The following is a 7,132-nucleotide window of genomic DNA, read 5'->3' on the forward strand; positions in this document are numbered from 1 at the left end:
TGATTCTGTCAAAACATCAGCAGTAATGAAAACACTTTAAAAGCTAGGGATAGAAGAATCTTATGTTAGAATACTTTAAGATATTTATACAAGAAGAACAGCAATCCTAAAACTATATATAGACAGGGAGACCCCGTCTCCTAAATTATTCATTAGCATCTCAAAAATTCTTTTAGATTTTAGATGAGGAAAATGTAGGAATTAATATTAATGAGTAATACCTAACTGTCTTATAACAACATAAGATTTGCAGATGACATACTCGTAATTGTGTCTAGCGAATTATGGGAGGAATTACAAAAGATGATAGAAGATTTGAAAATAAAGATAGCAGAAGTGTAGGACTGAAAATGAATGAGTAAACCTAAGATAACGTTCAATGGAAATGCAGAGACAACAAATAGGAGTTATGGACGAGGCTTTACAGATTGTTAATGAACATATGTACTTGGGACAGAGAGTAAGTAAGCAGGACACGATACCGAAGTTAAAAGAAGGATAAGCATGGGATTGAGAGCATGTGGTAAACAAAATGAGCTTATGAAAATAAGATGCCAAGTTCTCTCAAAAGAAAAGCATTTAATGAAATGGTTCTACCAGTATTAACTTATGCATCAGAAAACTTGGAGCCTTACTAAAACCTTCGAACAAAGCAAGTTGCAACTCAAAGATGTATGGAAAGAATAATGATGAGAAAAATACTAAGAGATAGAAAAGAGCAACATGGATACGAGAAAAAACTAAAGTAGAAGATATTATAACAACTTGGGAGAAAATGAAATGAACATGGGCTGGACATATAATAGGAATGAAAGGCAGTAGATGGACGTTAAGAATAACAGAATGGGTACCTAGAGATTGTAAAAGAAGCAGTTGAAGGAAGAGAAGACAATGGGTCGACGAACTAAGGAAGTTTGCGAGTGTGAGCTGGCACATAAATTTTTTCAGGTCTTTTGTGTCTATCTCTTTTGTGAATAAGTATAATGATAAAGTCTTTCCAAGCTGTAGGTATAAAGCCTTTTTGCAGACATTGGCTGTAAAGTTCAGCCAGTTTTACTTCTATGAAATCTCCTACATCTCTTATCAAATCAATTCTAAGGCCATACCTTCAGCAGCTTTGCTCTCTTCATCTCTTTCAATGCTTTCTTTACTTCTACTACTGCTACTTTTGGTACGACTCAGGTGTTTCATTGTTTCTATTGAAGTTATTTCTTATATCACTATTGTATAGCATTGTATAGAAAACCTCTGCAATTTTCATCACCCGCTCTTCACCCAAGCTAGAACCAAGGAGGGTCAGGCAATGGCTACTGAGGACTCAACAAATAGATCTATAGGCTCCCCCCCCCCCCATCCTTAGCTCACACGGATGGCCAGGTTGCACCGACCAAAGAAACTAACGAGTTTGTGCGGGACTCAAATCGCAGTCTGGCATTCACCAGTCAGGAACGTTATCACATCAGCCACAACAACCATATTGGGGATAAGATTTCCATTTTCAATCTTTTCAAACAAACATATATAAGGATGAGATTTCTTATCTATCTGTTAAAATTTAACCAGCTAATTCTTAATTTTCTCAAGTTGTCCTCCTTAATTGTTTTATCTATATTTACAGTCAATTTTGTCACTCCCTCTACAATGACAAATAGCGAAGACTGTAAGTTCAATGACCAAGGTTGTCCTTACAGTGGGGTAAAATTACTATTATTAACAAAATATTTAACCTCGACCTCATATAGGCAAATGCTGATGTCATTCAGCTGCAAAAGCCTTTAATGGAGTTACAGGTTCCCAAATGGACCTGCCGACTTCTTAATTGCATCAATGCACTTATCGGAGAAATCAAGGTGTAAGAGATTGAAATACCTATACAGGTTTTTATGAGTGAAATTCCTATGCTGATAGAGCAAATAGCTATTCTTCTCTCTCTCTCTCTCTCTCTCTCTCTCTCTCTCTCTCTCTCTCTCTTCTATTTTAAAAAACTAAGGAGAATTTAATGGTGACATAATGACAGTGCAATGGTATTATTAATGTTCTCTAATTGTTACAAAGATTATATTTTTCATAACTTTTAATGGTCTTAAATTCTTTAGGTCAGGAAAGGTTAATGCATTTTACAAAGGTACTTAGTGAAAATTAGCCGTTGGTTTATCAAGTGAAACACACACACACATATATATATATATATATATATTTACACACACATATATATATATATATACTGTATGTATATATATATATATATATATACATATATATATATACTGTATATATATATATATATATATACTGTATATATACATACATGCATGTTCGTAATACTAGGCAGGCAGTTAATTCTAACTGTCCGGCCTCCTCCCTTATGAGGCTCAATACTACACAGTATTCTAGAAGTTTTATTCCAGCTGTGGCCAGGTTGTGGAATGATCTTCCTAATCGGGTATTTGAATTAGCAGAACTTCAAAAGTTCAAAGTTGCAGCAAATATTTTTATGTTGAACAGGCTGACATAAGTCTTTTTATAGTTTATATATGACATATCTGTTTTGACGTTGTTAATGTTTTTAGAATGATTTATTGTTAATTTGTTCTCATCATTCCTCACTGGGCTATTTTCGCTATTGAAGCCCTTGGGCTTATAGCATCTTGCTTTTCCAACTGGGGTTGTAGCTTGGCTGGTAATAATAATAATAATAATAATAATAATAATAATAATAATAATAATAATTATATATATATATATATATATATATATATACAACATTAAATTTTTCAATGGCAAAATTAATGTATCATTTGCTGGGAGTTTCTGTAAATAATCTAAAGATTGAGTAAATTTGAAAAAGGTTTACGTTCATTTGATGACCTATTTTGGTAGAACTTTGAGGGCCTGGTGATCGCCAGACTGGAGTTTGAGTCCCGCTTAAAATCGTTAGTTTTTTTGTTCGCTGCAAACTCACCGTCCTTGTGCGCGAAGGATGGGTGGTTTGGGGGAGCCTATGACTTATCTGCTGAGTTATCAGCAGCCATTGCCTGGCCCTCCTTGGTCCTCGCTTGGGTGGAGAGGGCTTGGGCGCTGATCATATATATATATATATATATATATATATATGTATATATATACGTATATATATATATATATATATATGGTCAGTCTCTAGGGCATTGTCCTGCTCCATAGGGCAATGTCACTGTCCCTTGGTCCTCTCATTTATGAGCGGCGTTTAAACCTATAAACTTTATGTAACTTGAAATGACGATTTTATTACATCCATTGTTACCCAAACAATTCTTAGACTTAGTCACAGTCATAATGCAAAATACAAAACAATATCTGTGAACTTCTGTAGCTGTATGTCATCCCACCCGTGCATACCTTGTCTTTTCACCTTTGCCTTATTAAATTCTACGATATTTTGCCGGCTAATTCTTTCCGCTCCTCTAAACCAAGTTAGGCAGAGTTGGTTTTCCAATAAAAAAAAAAAAATCTTCCATTTATAGATAACGTATTCTACATTCACATTTCGTTTCCCTTTCTTATATCCTTTCGATCACTTTTATTCGTATTTTTACCATTAATATCATTATCATATATAATGCCTTTTTCCCTTGGGAGACTCGCTATCTATATGTCCTGAGTTCAATCAGCTTTCGCAGGTCTGCTGAACATTGTCTAATCCTCCCGGAGCCTTGTTGGGGTTAAGAGGGACTTACATACCTTCAAGAATTTCTCTATCCCTATTCGAAACCAGGTGATTTTGAAATTGATCTTTTCAAGATAAGACACCAAGCGTTGATAATTATTGCTTGCAAAATACTATTATTACCAAAGCATTGAAATACATTCATTCTAGAGTCTCCATTGACCTTTTATTAACAATATCCATACCTCTCCATTTCCTCCTCTACTTTTCCCCCAAGATATTACATTTAATTCCACCTAAAAATTTAGTTGAAGTATCTAGATATAAAAGAATTTTTTTTTTAAATATAAATATTAATAAAAACTGATGTTTATTTTCGATGCCGATTAATGAAAACTGATTGGTAAAAAATAACCTAAGTAGATTTACCTTCCAATATCCTAACGTTTTTTTTTTTCTTTATTAATTTCGAAGCAGAGATTCATAAGTTAAATTCAGGTTTTTTATCTGATATTTTTTTTCAATGGTGAAAATAAAAAACGAAATTATATTTGATTACGTTCTTCTGTAATTATATGTACCTACGAGAACATATATACATATATTACATATAATATGCATACATGTGTACTTATAAGTATATGTGAATATTTGTATGTTTTAGTCTAAATACTGCACGTAGCATGGTTTATATAACGCTAGAGAGAGAGAGAGAGAGAGAGAGAGAGAGAGAGAGAGAGAGAGAGAGAAAGAGGGAGGGAGGGAGGGAGGGAGGGAGGGAGAGAGAGAGAGAGAGAGAGAGAGAGAGAGAGAGAGAGACAGGTGGGGGAATCTTATTTTTTTATGGGAAAAAATAATATGAAGACGAGATCTGCATACTGGTGTGTATATATAAGTATAATGGTAGAGAGAGAGAGAGAGGAGAGAGAGAGAGAGAGAGAGAGAGAGAGGGGGGGGGGAGAATCTTATTTTTTCTATGGGAAAAATTACTATGAAGACGAGATCTGCATACTGGTGTGTATATATAAGTATAATGTGAGAGAGAGAGAGAGAGAGAGAGAGAGAGAGAGAGAGAGAGAGAGAGAGAGAATCTAATTTTTATGATGGAAAAAATTAATATGAAGGCGAGATGTGCATACTGGTTTGTATACAAGTATCATGGTTGAGAGAGAGAGAGAGAGAGAGAGAGAGAGAGAGAGAGAGAGAGAATCTAATTTTATGATGGAAAAAAATAATATGAAGGCGAGATGTGCATACTGGTTTGTATACAAGTATCATGGTTGAGAGAGAGAGAGAGAGAGAGAGAGAGAGAGAGAGAGAGAGAATCTAATTTTATGATGGAAAAAATTAATATGAAGGCGAGATGTGCATACTGGTTTGTATACAAGTATCATGGTTGAGAGAGAGAGAGAGAGAGAGAGAGAGAGAGAGAGAGAGAATCTAATTTTATGATGGAAAAAAATTAATATGAAGGCGAGATGTGCATACTGGTTTGTATACAAGTATCATGGTTGAGAGAGAGAGAGAGAGAGAGAGAGAGAGAGAGAGAGAGAGAATCTAATTTTATGATGGAAAAAATTAATATGAAGGCGAGATGTGCATACTGGTTTGTATACAAGTATCATGGTTGAGAGAGAGAGAGAGAGAGAGAGAGAGAGAGAGAGAGAGAATCTAATTTTATGATAGAAAAAATTAATATGCAGGCAAGATGTGCATGCTGGTTTGTATACAAGTATCATGGTTGAGAGAGAGAGAGAGAGAGAGAGAGAGAGAGAGAGAGACAGAGAGAGAGAGAGAGACGTGCTGTCAGCAAATCACAACGTTTTATCAATAACGTGACGAACAAAAGTACTTATCATAATCCATTATTTTTCTATTTATTATCATTACATAAGAGTAAAAAAAAATTATTTAAATTACATTCAACTTTATATTGAAGTTTCGGTCCGATCCCACAGCAAATAAATGATTAAACTAAACCATTGTTATATAGTTCGATTTCTAATATCATCAATAAAGACCTATATTTTGAATAAGTAGACGTTCATCGCGTTGAATAATCTTTAGTGCAAGCTACTAGAATTTTCTTATAGTTTATGATACATTTTCGTTGCATTTTATGTCAGAGTTTAAGGTGCAATATATATATATTTATATATATATATATATATATATATATGTATATGTATATAATATACATATATATATATATATATATATAAATATATATATACATATATATATATATACTATATATATTATCATTATTATTACTAACCAAGCTACAACCCTAGTTGTAAAAGCAAGATGCTACAAGCCCAAGGGCTCCAACAGGGAAAAAGAGCCCAGTGGGGAAAGGAAATAAGGAAATAAATAAATGATGAGAATAAATTAACAATATATCATTTCTTGAAACAGTAACAGCGACAAAACAGATATGTCATACATAAACTATTAACCACGTCAAAAACAGATATGTCATATATAAACTATAAAAAGACTCATGTCAGCCTGGTCAACATTAAAAAATTTGCTCCAACTTTGAACTTTTGAAGTTCTACTGATTCAACTAACCGATTAGGATGATCATATATATATATATATATATATATGTATGTATGTATATATGTATATATATACAGTATATATATATATATATATATATATATAATATATATATATATATATATATAATATATATATAGATTTGTGTGCGTGCGTGCGTGCGTGCGTGCGTGCGTGCGTGCGTGTCCATGTGTGTGTGGTAATACAAGTATATATTTGATTGAATTTTATTAAATATATGAAATTGGAGAATATCTTGCGAAATCGCTAAATCAACCGTTTAATCTTAAAGCTGTATTAAAATTTATTATGAGGTAATACGAATATTTGCAGAGATAAAAAGAGGCCAAAAAATGGGATAAATTATGTAATAGGATGACAATATTAACCAATGAGTACGTAAAAAATATTCATCAAATTAAGACTAAATATAAATTTTTTTCTGAACAAATGACGTAATTAACTTAAAATATTAATCAATAAGATTGAATATTTACAGGAAAATAAGACTGACAATACAAATCTGGAACAAATAACGTAATTGGGTTACAATATCAATCAATCAATCAGCAAGAAAAAATAATTATCCAAATAATACTTGGCTTCCCATTCGTGCGCGAATATTATTGCAATATTGCATGCAATTGCGTGATGCGAAAGCATCCACCCCTTTGTTATTGCAACGCATGCAACTGTCTATCAATGGACAGCTCGCGTGATTTGACGGCTTCAAGAACTCTTTCCAAGCACGGGAATTTATTCTGGAATGTGTAGGAATGATTGGGGTTCCAGCTTAAGTCCACTCTTATCGCCATGACGGTGAGTCTTTCTTCGTCATCAGAGAATCAAAAAAGATTTAATATTAGGAACTGAAGTCAAGAGGAAGAACTCAAGATGGTGGTTTTCATTTTATTATTTTGA

The sequence above is a fragment of the Palaemon carinicauda genome, chromosome 29 (assembly GCF_036898095.1).
Source record: "Palaemon carinicauda isolate YSFRI2023 chromosome 29, ASM3689809v2, whole genome shotgun sequence".
In the NCBI taxonomy this organism is placed as follows: Eukaryota; Metazoa; Arthropoda; class Malacostraca; order Decapoda; family Palaemonidae; genus Palaemon; species Palaemon carinicauda.